Genomic DNA, 14,647 nt, shown 5'->3' on the forward strand with positions numbered 1-14,647 from the left:
GGGCAAGAATCTAGTGGCAGTCATGGCTGTCCTTGCATAAGTTGTGTCTACGACACTACGCTAATGCTACTATAAAGCTCATCCCTGGTGTACATCAGTGTATCCAGATGTGTAAGGACTGAGGTGACACTGCATTACTCATTGGTCGCATTTAATGCAGATTAAAGTGGAGTGCAGGGTATACTGTACTCTGGGCTTCCCTCTGTCAGGGGGGCCCCAGGCCAGAGCACACTGACATCACTAGCTCTCCCTCTTGTGCAGCTGCAGAACCAGGCATCCAGAATGTGAGCAGGGCAGTATGCAGTGAAGGCAGAGACACGAGTATCAGGTTTCATGAGCTACCAATGTAGCTTCCCAGCCAGAGGAGAGACCTGATGGGGAAGAAAGCTGCAAGTGACCAAAGGATTCCCAGCTTCTTTTCTCCTCCCCGCCTGTGTGTTTGGGTTCTGTGTAACCTGTTATCTAATGAGAGCATTTGGGTCTAGAGAGAGGGACACAGAGTACTGTCCCAGTGTGTATTTTGCATTTCTCTTACGTCCTAGAGGATACTGGGGTTCATTTAGTACCATGGGGTATAGACGGGTCCACTAGGAGCCATGGGCACTTTAAGAATTTGATAGTGTGAGCTGGCTCATCCCTCTATGCCCCTCCTACCAGACTCAGTTTAGAAAATGTGCCCGGAGGCGGTCACACTGAAGGAAGCTACTAAAGAGTTTTCTGCATTTATTTTATGTTGGTTATTTTCAGGCAGGGCTGGTTGGCACCAGCCTGCCTGCTTCGTGGGACTTAGGAAGGGGGACAGCCCATCCTCTTGAAGGGTTAATGGTCCCATTCCCCGCTGACAGGACACTGAGCTACTGAGGGAACTATTCGCAAGTCTCACCACAGCGAGTGTATATTCCTGCAGCACGCCACCACCCCTAACAGAGTAAGAAGAATGAAGAGTGGTGAGTACTGAGCCTGCATCCCGGTTAGCGAGGTGCTGGCCATTATGGCAGCATGAGTGTACGGAGACACACAGCTTCTAAATGGGGCGGAATGCGTCTCCAGACACAGTACACAACTGCGTCTCAGTACACAGTACCCAAACTTGCAAACACAGCCATAAAACGGTTCTGCTCCACTTTAAGCACAAAAATTACCTCAGCCAGTATAAGAAAAGCGGGAAGACCGCGCTCCATTGAAGGGGCGGGGCTTCACTATGAGAGGATCTAGCAGCTCACCAGCACCATTTTCCCTCTGCAGTGGACACAGACGCTGACTGACAGGGACGCGCAGCTCCTCTGGTGTGAAGTCCCCTATCAGAGTACTTAGTCTGCGACCCGGCTAAGCTTGGCATTAGCGGTAAGGGCGTGGTGGGGTTGACTCCGAACATCTCTGTGTCTCCCTGAAGGGCTCTTTGTAGGTTACTTGTGCATAACCTTTTCCTGTGTGTGCGTGTGTGTGTGTGTGTGTGTGTGTGTGTGTGTGTGTGTGTGTGTGTGTGTGTGTGTTTGTGTGTGTGTGTACTGTCACATTTACATTATGTCAGGCAAAGAGTGTGTTTCTTGTACAGCGGAGTGTTCCTCTTCACCAGGGGGCTCACTACTGGGTACTCAGGGTTCACAGAAGAGCGGGGCTGAACCGGAGTTGGTTAATTCTCTTAAAGGAATGATCTCCACTCTGTCTACAAAATTGTCCCGCAATGAGAAAAAGACGCAATACTTAAAACAGTCGTGGATGAGTTTATGAACAGAGACTCGGTCCCCAAAACAGCATCTCAATCCCCCCCCCCATTTGTCTGCAAAAGCGATCTCTGGCCCATATCCTGCCGTCTGACTCTGATGCTGACAGGTCAGACATGGAGGAGGGTAAGGTGGATTTGGAGGGGGGGGGGGTGCGGCTCTGTCACAGGGAATAGAGGCTCTTATAGAGGCTATCAGAGATGTTCTGCATATTCCTGACAAGGTGTCAGAGGAGAGTGAGGAATCTTATTTTAATGTAAAAAAGAAGTCCTCAGTCACTTTTACTGCGTCAAAGGAATTGAATACCCTGTTTGAAGAATCATGGGTTAATCCTGATAAGAAATTTCAGATCCCTAAAGGGTTGCTCTCATCTTTTCCTTTTCCTCTGGAGGATAGGAAAAAAGGGGAAAATCCACCGATAGTGGAGGCATCAGTCTCTAGGCTGTCACGTAAAATTGTATTGCCTGTTCCTGGTGCAGCCTCCCTGAAAGACACGGCTGATCATAAAATTGAGACTACACTCAGATCATTGTACACAGCTACTGGGGTGGCCCAAAGACCCACTATTGCATGTGTGTGGATCACAAAAGCCATCGCAAAATGGTCAGGTAACCTAATTGAGGGGTTAGATTCCTTGTCAAGGGGGGATGTTGTTTTACTCCTTTACTCCTGCAGCATATACAGGACTCTGCGAACTTTATGGTGGAAGCCATAAAAGAAATAAGCTTGCTTAATGCACGCACCACTGCTATGGCAGTGTCGGCAAGCAGGGGCTTCTGGCTACGCCAGTGGACTGAGACTCCAGGAAAGGGGTGGAAGGCCTACCATTCACAGGAAAGGCCTTATTTGGAGATGAAGTAGACAAATGGATCGCCACAGCTACTGCGGGTAAGTATACGTATCTCCCTTCCTCAGCACCCCCTACCAAGAAGACTTATTCAGCTTTTAAGTTGCAGTCCTTTCGGACGGACAAATCCAGAGTTGCTTCTACCTCCTCCAGCGGCGCAAGAGGTAAACCACGCAAACCAGCAACTGCCAGTGCTCAGGAACAGAGTGCAGGCTCTGCTTCCTCAAAGCCTTCAGCACGATGGTGGACCGCAATGCCTGGAAGGCTGTCAGGTGGGAGCCCGACTACAATTCTTCAGTCATATCTGGTCAAGTTCGTGCCAGGATACCTGGGTCATAGATCTTATTTCCCAGGGCTACAGACTGGAGTTCCAAGAGCTCCCACCTCACAGATTCTTCAAATCAGGCTTACTAGTTTCACAAGAGGCAAGTATAACTTTACAGCATGCCATCCAAAAGCTGGTACAGACTCAAGTCATTGTTCCAGTTCCACCTCATCTGCAAAACAAGGGGTATTTGGGGTCATTCCGAGTTGATCGCTAGCTACATTTGTTCGCTGTGCAGCGATGAGGCAAAAAAAATAAGATTTTACTTACCGATAAATCTATTTCTCGTAGTCCGTAGTGGATGCTGGGGACTCCGTCAGGACCATGGGGAATAGCGGCTCCGCAGGAGACAGGGCACAAAAAGTAAGCTTTTAGGATCACATGGTGTGTACTGGCTCCTCCCCCCATGACCCTCCTCCAAGCCTCAGTTAGGTACTGTGCCCGGACGAGCGTACACAATAAGGAAGGATCTTGAATCCCGGGTAAGACTCATACCAGCCACACCAATCACACCGTACAACCTGTGATTTGAACCCAGTTAACAGTATGATAACAACGAAGGAGCCTCTGAAAAGATGGCCCACAACAATAACAACCCGATTTTTGTAACAATAATTATGTACAAGTAATGCAGACAATCCGCACTTGGGATGGGCGCCCAGCATCCACTACGGACTACGAGAAATAGATTTATCGGTAAGTAAAATCTTATTTTCTCTAACGTCCTAGTGGATGCTGGGGACTCCGTCAGGACCATGGGGATTATACCAAAGCTCCCAAACGGGCGGGAGAGTGCGGATGACTCTGCAGCACCGAATGAGAGAAACTCCAGGTCCTCCTCAGCCAGGGTATCAAATTTGTAGAATTTTACAAACGTGTTCCCCCCTGACCACGTAGCTGCTCGGCAAAGTTGTAAAGCCGAGACCCCTCGGGCAGCCGCCCAAGATGAGCCCACCTTCCTTGTGGAATGGGCATTTACAGATTTTGGCTGTGGCAGGCCTGCCACAGAATGTGCAAGCTGAATTGTACTACAAATCCAACGAGCAATAGTCTGCTTAGAAGCAGGAGCACCCAGCTTTTTGGGTGCATACAATATAAACAGCAAGTCAGACTTTCTGACTCCTGCCGTCCTGGAATTATATATATATATATATATATATATTTTCAGGGCCCTGACAACGTCTAGCAACTTGGAGTCCTCCAAGTCCCTAGTAGCCGCAGGCACCACAATAGGTTGTTTCAGGTGAAAACGCTGACACCACCTTAGGAAGAAACTGGGGACAAGTCCGCAGTTCTGCCCTGTCCGAATGGAAAATCAAATATGAGCTTTTGTAAGACAAAGCCGCCAATTCTGACAATCGCCTGGCCGAGGCCAGGGCCAACAGCATGGTCACTTTCCATGTGAGATATTTCAAATCCACAGATTTGAGCGGTTCAAACCAATATGATTTGAGGAATCCCAACACTACGTTGAGATCCCACGGTGCCACTGGAGGCACAAAAGGGGCTGTATATGCAATACTCCCTTGACAAACGTCTGGACTTCAGGAACCGAAGCCAATTCTTTCTGGAAGAAAATCTACAGGGCCGAAACTTGAACCTTAATGGACCCCAATTTGAGGCTCATAGACACTCCTGTTTGCAGGAAGTGCAGAAATCGACCTAGTTGAAATTTCTTCGTGGGGCCTTCCTGGCCTCACCCACGCAACATATTTTCACCACATGTGGTGATAACGTTGTGCGGTCACCTCCTTCCTGGCTTTGACCAGGGTAGGTATGACCTCTTCCGAAATGCCTTTTCCCTTAGGATCCGGCGTTCAACCGCCATGCCGTCAAACGCAGCCGCGGTAAGTCTTGGAACAGACATGGTACTTGCTGAAGCAAGTCCCTTCTTAGCTCCCGAGGCCATTAGTCCTCTGTGAGCATCTCTTGAAGTTCCGGGTACCAAGTCCCTCTTGGCCAATCCGGGCCACGAGTATAGTTCTTACTCCTCTACGTCTTATAATTCTCAATACCTTGGTTATGAGAAGCAGAGGAGGGAACACATACACCGACTGTTACACCCACGGTGTTACCAGGACGTCCACAGCTATCGCCTGAAGGTCTCGTGACCTGGCGCAATACCTGTCCCGTTTGTTCGGGCGGGACGCCATCATGTCCACCTTTGGTCTTTCCCAACGGTTCACAATCATGCGGAAAACTTCCCGATGAAGTTCCCACTCTCCCGGGTGGAGGTCGTGCCTGCTGAGGAAGTCTGCTTCCCAGTCGTCCACTCCCGGAATGAACACTGCTGACAGTGCTATCACATGATTTTCCGCCTAGCGAAAAATCCTTGCAGTTTTGCCACTGCCCTCCTGCTTCTTGTGCCGCCCTTTCTGTTTACGTGGGCGACTGCCGTGATGTTATCCCACTGGATCAATACCGGCTGACCTTGAAGCAGAGGTCTTGCTAAGCTTAGAGCATTATAAATTTGCACTTAGCTCCAGTATATTTATGTGGAGAGAATTCTCCAGACTTGATCACACTCCCTGGAAAAAAAAATATTTTCCCTGTGTGACTGCTCCCCAGCCTCTCAGGCTGGCCTCCGTGGTCACCAGCATCCAATCCTGAATGCCGAATCTGCGGCCCTCTAGAAGATGAGCACTCTGTAATCACCACAGGAGAGACACCCTTGTCCTTGGATATAGGGTTATCCGCTGATGCATCTGAAGATGCGATCCGGACCATTTGTCCAGCAGATCCCACTGAAGAGTTCTTGCGTGAAATCTGCCGAATGGAATCGCTTCGTAATAAGCCACCATTTTTACCAGGACTCTTGTGCAATGATGCACTGACACTTTTCCTGGTTTTAGGAGGATCCCGATTAGCTCGGATAACTCCCTGGCTTTCTCCTCTGGGAGAAACACCTTTTTCTGGACTGTGTCCAGAATCATCCCTAGGACCAGCAGACGTGTCGTCGGAACAACTGCGGTTTTGGAATATTTAGAATCCACCCGTGCTGTCGTAGAACTACTTGAGATAGTGCTACTCCGACCTCCAACTGTTCTCTGGACCTTGTTCTTATCAGGAGGTCGTCCATTTTCTTTGAAGACGAATCCTCATTTCGGTCATTACCTTGGTAAGGACCCGGGGTGCCTTGGACAATCCAACGGCATCGTCTGAAACTGATAGTGACAGTTCTGTACCACGAACCTGAGGTACCCTTGGTGAGAAAGGCAAATTTTGGGACATGGAGGTAAGCATCCCTGATGTCCCGGGACACCATATAGTCCCCTTCTTCCCGGTTCGCTATCACTGCTCTGAGTGACTGCATCTGGATTTGAACCTTTGTAAGTGTTCAAATATTTCAGATTTAGAATAGGTCTCACCTAGCCTTCTGGCTTCAGTACCACCATATAGTGTGGAATAATACCCCTTTCCTTGTTGAAGGAGGGGTAATTTTATTATCACCTGCTGGGAATACAGCTTGTGAATTGTTTTCAATACTGCCTCCCTGTCGGAGGGAGACATTGGTACAGCAGACTACAGGAACCTGCGAGGGGGAAACGTCTCGACATTCCAATCTGTACCCCTTGGATACTACTTGTAGGATCCAGGGGTCCTGTACGGTCCCAGCGTCATGCTGAGAACTTGATAGAAGCGGTGGAGAGCTTCTGTTCCTGGGAATGGGCTGCCTGCTGCAGTCTTCTTCCCTTTCCTCTATCCCTGGGCAGATATGACTCTTATAGGGACGAAAGGACTGAGGCTGAAAAGACGGTGTCTTTTTCTGCAGAGATGTGACTTAGGGTAAAAAACGGTGGATTTTCCAGCAGTTGCCGTGGCCACCAGGTCCCATGGACCGACCCCAAATAATTCCTCCCCTTTATACGGCAATACATCTTTGTGCCGTTTGGAATCTGCATCACCTGACCACTGTCGTGTCCATAAACATCTTCTTGCAGATATGGACATCGCATTTACTCTTGATGCCAGAGTGCAAATATCCCTCTGCGCATCTCGCATATATAGAAATGCATCCTTTAAATGCTCTATAGTCAATAAAATACTGTCCCTGTCAAGGGTATCAATATTTTTAGTCAGGGAATCCGACCAAGCCACCTCAGCTCTGCACATCCAGGCTGAGGCGATCGCTGGTCGCAGTATAACACCAGCATGTGTGTGTATACTTTTTAGGATATTTTCCAGCCTCCTATCAGCTGGCTCCTTAAGTACGGCCCTATCTGTAGATGGTACCGCCACTTGTTCTGATAAGCATGTGAGCGCCTTATCCACCTTAAGGGGTGTTTCCCAACGCGCCCTAACTTCTGGCGGGAAAGGGTATACCGCCAATAATTTTCTATCGGGGGAAACCCACGCATCATCACACACTTCATTTAATTTATCTGATTCAGGAAAAACTACAGGTAGTTTTTTCACATCCCACATAATACCCTTTTTTGTGGTACTTGTAGTATCAGAAATATGTAACACCTCCTTCATTGCCCTTAACGTGTGGCCCTAAAGGAAAATACGTTTGTTTCTTCACCGTCGACACTGAAATCAGTGTCCGTGTCTGGGTCTGTGTCGACCGACTGAGGTAAATGGGCGTTTTACAGCCCCTGACGGTGTTTGAGACGCCTGGACAGGTACTAATTTGTTCGCCGGCCGTCTCATGTCGTCAACCGGCTTGCAGCGTGTTGACATTATCACGTAATTCCATAAATAAGCCATCCATTCCGGTGTCGACTCCCTAGAGAGTGACATCACCATTACAGGCAATTTGCTCCGCCTCCTCACCAACATTTTCCTCATACATGTCGACACACACGTACCGACATACAGCACACACATAGGGAATGCTCTGATAGAGGACAGGACCCACTAGCCCTTTGGAGAGACAGAGGGAGAGTTTGCCAGCACACACCAAAACGCTATAATTATACAGGGACAACCTTTATATAAGTGTTCCTCCCTTATAGCATTTTAATATATATTCATATCGCCAAATCAGTGCCCCCCTCTCTGTTTTAACCCTGTTTCTGTAGTGCAGTGCAGGGGAGAGCATGGGAGCCTTCCCACCAGCATTTCTGTGAGGGAAAATGGCGCTGTGTGCTGAGGAGAATAGGCCCCGCCCCCTTTTCGGCGGGCTTCTTCTCCGGAGTCTGTGATATCTGGCAGGGGTTAAATACATCCATATAGCCTCAAGGGCTATATGTGATGTATTTTTCGCCATACAGGTATTATACATTGCTGCCCAGGGCGCCCCCCCCCGCGCCCTGCACCCTCCGTGACCGCTGTGTGAAGTGTGCTGACAACAATGGCGCACAGCTGCAGTGCTGTGCGCTACCTGATGAAGACTGAAAGTCTTCTGCCGCCTGGTTCCGGACCTCTTCAATCTTCAGCATCTGCAAGGGGGGTCGGCGGCGCGGCTCCGGGACGAACCCCAGGGCGAGACCTGTGTTCCGACTCCCTCTGGAGCTAATGGTGTCCAGTAGCCTAAGAAGCCAATCCATCCTGCACGCAGGTGAGTTCACTTCTCTCCCCTAAGTCCCTCGATGCAGTGAGCCTGTTGCCAGCAGGACTCACTGAAAATAAAGAACCTAAAAACTTTTTCTAAGCAACTCTTTAAGAGAGCCACCTAGATTGCACCCTGCTCGGACGGGCACAAAAACCTAACAGAGGCTTGGAGGAGGGTCATGGGGGGAGGAGCCAGTATACACCATGTGATCCTAAAAGCTTACTTTTTGTGCCCTGTCTCCTGCGGAGCCGCTATTCCCCATGGTCCTGACGGAGTCCCCAGCATCCACTAGGACGTTAGAGAAAAGCACTTCTGCGCATGCGTATGCGGTGCAATGCGCACACGTGGCATACTATTACAACGAATTATGTAGTTTTACACAGGGTCTAGCGATGCATTTCAGTCGCACAGGCAACCGCAGAGTGATTGACAGGAAGAGGGCGTTTCTGGGTGTCAACTGACCGTTTTCAGGGAGTGTTTGGAAAAACACAGGCGTGACAGGAAAAATGCAGGCGTGGCTGGCCGAACGCAGGGCGTGTTTGTGACGTCAAATCAGGAACTGAATGGTCTGAAGTGATCGCAAGCGCTGAGTAGCTTTGAAGCTACTCAGAAACTGCACAAAATAATTTTGTAGGCGCTCTGCGATCCCTTCGTTCGCATTTCTGCCAAGCTAAAATACACTCCCAGTGGGCGGCGGCATAGCGTTTGCACGGCTGCTAAAAACTGCTAGCGAGCGAACAACTCGGAATGACCACCATTATTCCAACTTGTTTGTTGTACAAAAACCAGACGGTTCGGTAAGACCAATTTTGAACCTAAAGTCGTTGAACCCATACTTGCGAGTGTTCAAATTCAAGATGGAAACTCTGAGAGCGGGGATCTCAGGTCTGGAGGAAGGGGAATTCCTAGTGTCTCTTGATATCAAGGATGCGTACCTTCACATTCTGATCTTGCCGCCTCATCAGGCTTATCTACGGTATGCACTGCAGGACTGTCACTACCAGTTCCAGGCCCTGCCATTTGGTCTCTCCATGGGCACCGAGGGTGTTCACCAAGGTAATGGCAGAGATGTTTCTACTCCACAAACATGGAGTGAACATAATTCCGTACCTGGACGATCTCCTGATAAAAGCACCGTCCAGGGAAAGGTTGCTGGGCAGCATTGGTCTCTCAACCAAACTCCTCCAGGATCATGGGTGGATTCAGAATCTTCCGAAATCTCACCTAGAGCCGTGTTGGTGAGGTGAGGCTCCCATTCCCGGAAATTATACTGAACACGGAGTCGCAGAAAGTGTTCCTTCCATTGAAAAAAGGATCTCCCTTCTGTGGTGGCTACAGGCTTCTCACCTCATCGAAGGTCGGAGGTTCAGAATTCAGAACTAGATTCCGTTAACCACAGACGCAAGCCTCAGGGGTTGGGGAGCAGTCACTCAGGGGGTGCAGTTTCAAGGAAGATAGTCAAGTCAGGAAGCCATCCTTCCAATCAACATTCTGGAACTCAGGGCCATAAACAATGCCCTTCTGTAGGCCTCACATTTTCAAGATCAGGCCATTCAGGTCCAGTCGGACAATGTGACGGCAGTAACATAAACTGACAGGGTGGAACGAAAAGCAGAGCAGCAATATCAGAGGTGTCAAGAATTCCCCTCTGGGCAGAAAGAAACGTTGTAGCGTTGTCAGCGGTCTTCATTCCGGGAGTAGACAACTGGGAAGCAGACTTCCTCAACAGACACAACCTACACCCGGGGGAGTGGGGCCTTCACCTGGAAGTGTTCAGGTGCTTGACACATCGATGGGTATAACCACAGATCGACATGATGGCCTCTTGTCTCAACAAGAAGCTCAGGCGGTATTGTTCCAGGTCAAGAGACCCACAGGCAGTGGTGGTAGACGCTCTGACGACTCCATGGGTCTATCTGATGGTGTACGTGTTTCCTCCACTTCCTCTGATCCCAAGAATTCTTAAGTGAATACAAAGGGAAAAGTTTCAAGCAATACTCATTGCTCCGAATTGGCCAAGAAGGGCCTGGTATGCGGACCTTCTGGAGATGCTCCTTGAATATCCATGGCCTCTACCTCTTTGTGAGGATCTTCTGCAACAGGGCCCGTTCATCTATCAGAACTTACCGCGGCTACGTTTGATGGCATGGAAGTTGACCGGCTGATTCTAGCCCGGAGAGGGATCCCTAACAAGGTTATCCAGACTATGATCCAAACCAGGAAGGGAGTAACGTCTAAGCATTACCATCGTATTTGGAAGAAATATGTCTCTTGGTGTGAGAGCAGAAATTATTCTGCAGTGGAATTTCATCTGGGACATTTCCTGCTTTTTCTGCAGTCAGGTGTGGATGTGGGCCTGTGTCTGGGCTCCATAAAAGTCCAGTTTTTGGCCTTGTCCATTTTCTTTCAGAAACAATTGGCTTCTTTCTCTGAGGTCCAGACGTTCTTGAAAGGTGTTCAACACATCCAACCTCCCTTTGTGCCTCCCACAGCACCTTGGGATCTCAATGTGGTGCTGCAGTTCCTCCAATCAAACTCGTTTTAACCGTTACAGGAGGTGGACGTAAAATATCTTATGTGGAAGACCGTCACACTGTTGGCCTTGGCTTCAGCAAGACATGTGTTGGAGCTGGGGGTTTTGTCTCACAAAAGTCCCTATTTAATATTCCATGAGGACAGAGCTGAACTCAGAAATCATCAGCAATTTCTTCCTAAAGTGGTGTCTGCGTTTCACATCAACCAACGTATGGGGGTTCCGGTTGTCACCGACTCCTCTGCTACTTCAAGGTCTTTGGATGTTGTGAGGGCTTTGAAGGTGTATGTCAAGCGAACAGCTCGTCACAGAAAATCAGACTCGCTGTTTGTTCTTTATGATCCCAATAAAATAGGGTGTCCTGCGTCAAAGCAGTCCATTGCACGCTGGATCAGACTTACTATCCAGTATGCTTATTCCACGGCAGGTTTGCCATGTCCAAAATCTGTACAGGCCCACTCTACTAGGTCGGTGGGTTCTTCCTGGGTGGCTGCCTGGGGTGTCTCAGCTTTATAGCTCTGGCGAGCAGCTACTTGGTCAGGTTCGAACACGTTTGCCAAGTTCTACAAGTTTGATACTTTGACCAAACTGAAGGTCCTCAGAGGCCAATCAGTTCTGCAGGAACCTCAGTACTCTCCCACCCGGTTTGGGAGCTTTGGTACATCCCCCATGGTACTAAATGGACCTCAGTATCCTCTAGGACACAGGTTCTCAAACTCGGTCCTCAGGACCCCACACAGTGCATGTTTTGCAGGTCTCCTCGCAGAATCACAAGTGACATAATTAGCTCCACCTGTGGACCTTTTAAAATGTGTCAGTGAGTAATTAATACACCTGTGCACCTGCTGGGTTACCTGCAAAACATGCACTGTGTGGGGTCCTGAGGACCGAGTTTGAGAACCACTGCTCTAGGATGTAAGAGAAATAGGATTTTAATTACCTACCAGTAAATCCTTTTCTCGTAGTCCGTAGAGGATACTCGGCGCCCGCCCAGTGCTTCGTTATTCCTGCACTGTTACTTGGTTAAGTAATGTTGGTTCAGCTGTTGCTGTTCCTGTTTCAAGTTTGGTTAGCTTTGCTGTGTGTGCTGGTTTGGAATCTCACCACTTTCCTTATCTTTCCTCTCAAAGTATGTCTGTCTCCTCGGGCAGTTTCCTAGACTGAGTTTGGTAGGAGAGGCATAGAGGGAGGAGTCAGCCCACACTATCAAATTCTTACAGTTCCCATGACTCCTAGTGGACCAGTCTATACCCCGTGGTACTAAACTGACCCCAGTATCCTCTACAGACTACGAGAAAAGGATTTATCGGTAGGTAATTAAAATCCTATTTTTGCAAGATAAATTATAGAATGTATTTTTCTATGTGTATTTCAAGGTTGTTTAAGTTGTCTTTGTTCTACTACAATAACATTTTAAAAATAGTTGTCTCTCAATTAGGTGGAGCTATAAACAGTACTCAGGTATTTTTAAACTATAACTTTAAATCTAATATACACCATTGGTTTACATTTAATAAACACAATCCATATGTCCCAACATCACCTATTCCAGGAGCGACAAAATGTTAATTTATGCAATAACTTTCTTATTTAAATAGTTCAACACAAGGGATGCCAATCATATATTATATTAAGAGGGAAGTCCAGGTAGAAAGTATTCTCTCCCTCCAGGAATAGGTCATGTATGTCACAAGTGAGGGTTTTGGCTGACAGGAGAAAGCCTCAGTTGTAGGGGCTGAGAGGAACTTAAACCGGGGAGGTTTAATCAGACCCCTGGACATGTAAGTGTTAAAAGGAAACCCGAAGGTGTGACCATGACAACCAGGTAAAAGTTAAAATAAAAGTTTATTAACAGACTCCGTGTAAACAAACAGCATTCAAGGTAAATAATGGCTATAATAAATAATATGATTCCTGGAGCACTCTGGCCATGAAATGGTTACACAGGACACTGGTAGGTAAGAACAGCTGTTACAGTCCTTAGATGGAATAACCTTACCAGGCCTGGCTGTAGTAGTGAAGATATCCAAGGAACATGCCAGTAGATGCAACAGATGAAGTTGGTAACTTGAATCAGCTGTTGTAATTGCTGGATGGAACCAGCCAGGTGGTAAGACACGGAGTGGATGCGGAATGGAATCAGCCAGATGATAAAGTCACTGAATGAATGCTGGGTGGAACCAGCCAGGTGATGAAACACGGAGTGAATATAGTAAGATGCTAGGGAGCGTGGAAACAGAGGAATTGAAGGATGATTACCGGTGGTAGTGGATACTGCTGGAAGCAGATGAAATAGCTGGAAGCTGGAAACTGGATCAGCCACGGGGGACTGCAGAGTCAGGCTGCACCGCAGGATGGTAAGCAGGTGCGGGTCTCTTTGGTGGATGCTGGAGACAGGAGCTGGAACCTGGAAACACAACCACAGGAGAGAGACTAGAACAAGGTATGACAAACAAAGCACTGACGATTTCCTGGCCCAGGCACAGGATACTTATACCTGCAGCAATGCAGGCATTGGCTGGGCAATTATGTAGATTTCCAGAGGCAGTGGATTGGAGGAACTGAGACATGTGATTAGATCCAACATGGCTGCGCCCATGTTAGAACTTGGAGGGAAACCTGGCTTGGGAAACCATGTGGAAACATAACTGTAATGGCGGCGCCGGCCACAGAGGACAGGAGACGCCAGACTGACAAATGTATGCTGAGACTCGTGGATGACAACGGAGGCCACGGCAGACATGGAACACCACACTGACAACCTGCACCTATAACACAGGAGTGGCGGCGGAGGCCGCGGAGAACGGGAGACGCCATGCAGGATTCAAACATGGCGCCGCTGTGACAGCATCTCAGCGTGACAGGAGGAATGTGCAGTATGTGGACACAGATGAGATCCGGCCTTGGAACGCTGAGCGAGCCTCAGGAGACATCTGAAAGGCAGGTAATGGCGTCCAGATACCCGGATCGTGACAGCACCCCCCCCCTTTAGGAGTGGCCCCAGGACGCTTCTTAGGCTTTAGAGGAAACTTCGAGTGGAAATTCCGGACCAAGGCAGGAGCATGGACATCAGACGCATTGGTCCAAGAGCGTTCTTCAGGACCATAGCCCTTCCAGTCAATAAGATACTGCAACTGACCGTAACGGAAACGTGAGTCCAGAATCTTGGCCACCTCATACTCGACTCCCCGTTGAGTCTGAACTTTAGGAGCTGGAGGAAGTGCAGAATGAAACCGATTCAGGATCAGCGGTTTCAACAAGGAAACATGGAATGTCCTGGGTATTTTTAAGAAGGGAGGTAACTGGAGTCTGTAAGCAACAGGATTGATGACTTGTTCAATTTTAAAAGGACCGATGTAACGAGGAGCAAATTTCATGCTGGGAACTCTCAACCTCAAATTCTTCGTGGACAACCATACTCGATCACCCACCTTGAGAGCCGGAACCGCTCTATGCTTCCTATCGGCAAACTTCTTATACCTAAATGAGGCTTTAAGCAGGCTGCGCGGACATTCTTCCAGTTGTTTGAAAACTGACGCAAGGTGACATCCACTGCTGGAACAGAAGTTGCTGGAAGCGGTTGGAATTCTGGAACCTTAGGGTGAAATCCATAGTTGATGAAGAATGGTGTTGAGGAGGATGAGGAATGGTATTGATTGTTGTGGCTAAACTCGGCCCAGGGAAGGAGTTGAACCCAGTCATCTTGAGAGGAAGACACGTA

Source organism: Pseudophryne corroboree, chromosome 1, assembly GCF_028390025.1.
Source record: "Pseudophryne corroboree isolate aPseCor3 chromosome 1, aPseCor3.hap2, whole genome shotgun sequence".
NCBI lineage: Eukaryota > Metazoa > Chordata > Amphibia > Anura > Myobatrachidae > Pseudophryne > Pseudophryne corroboree.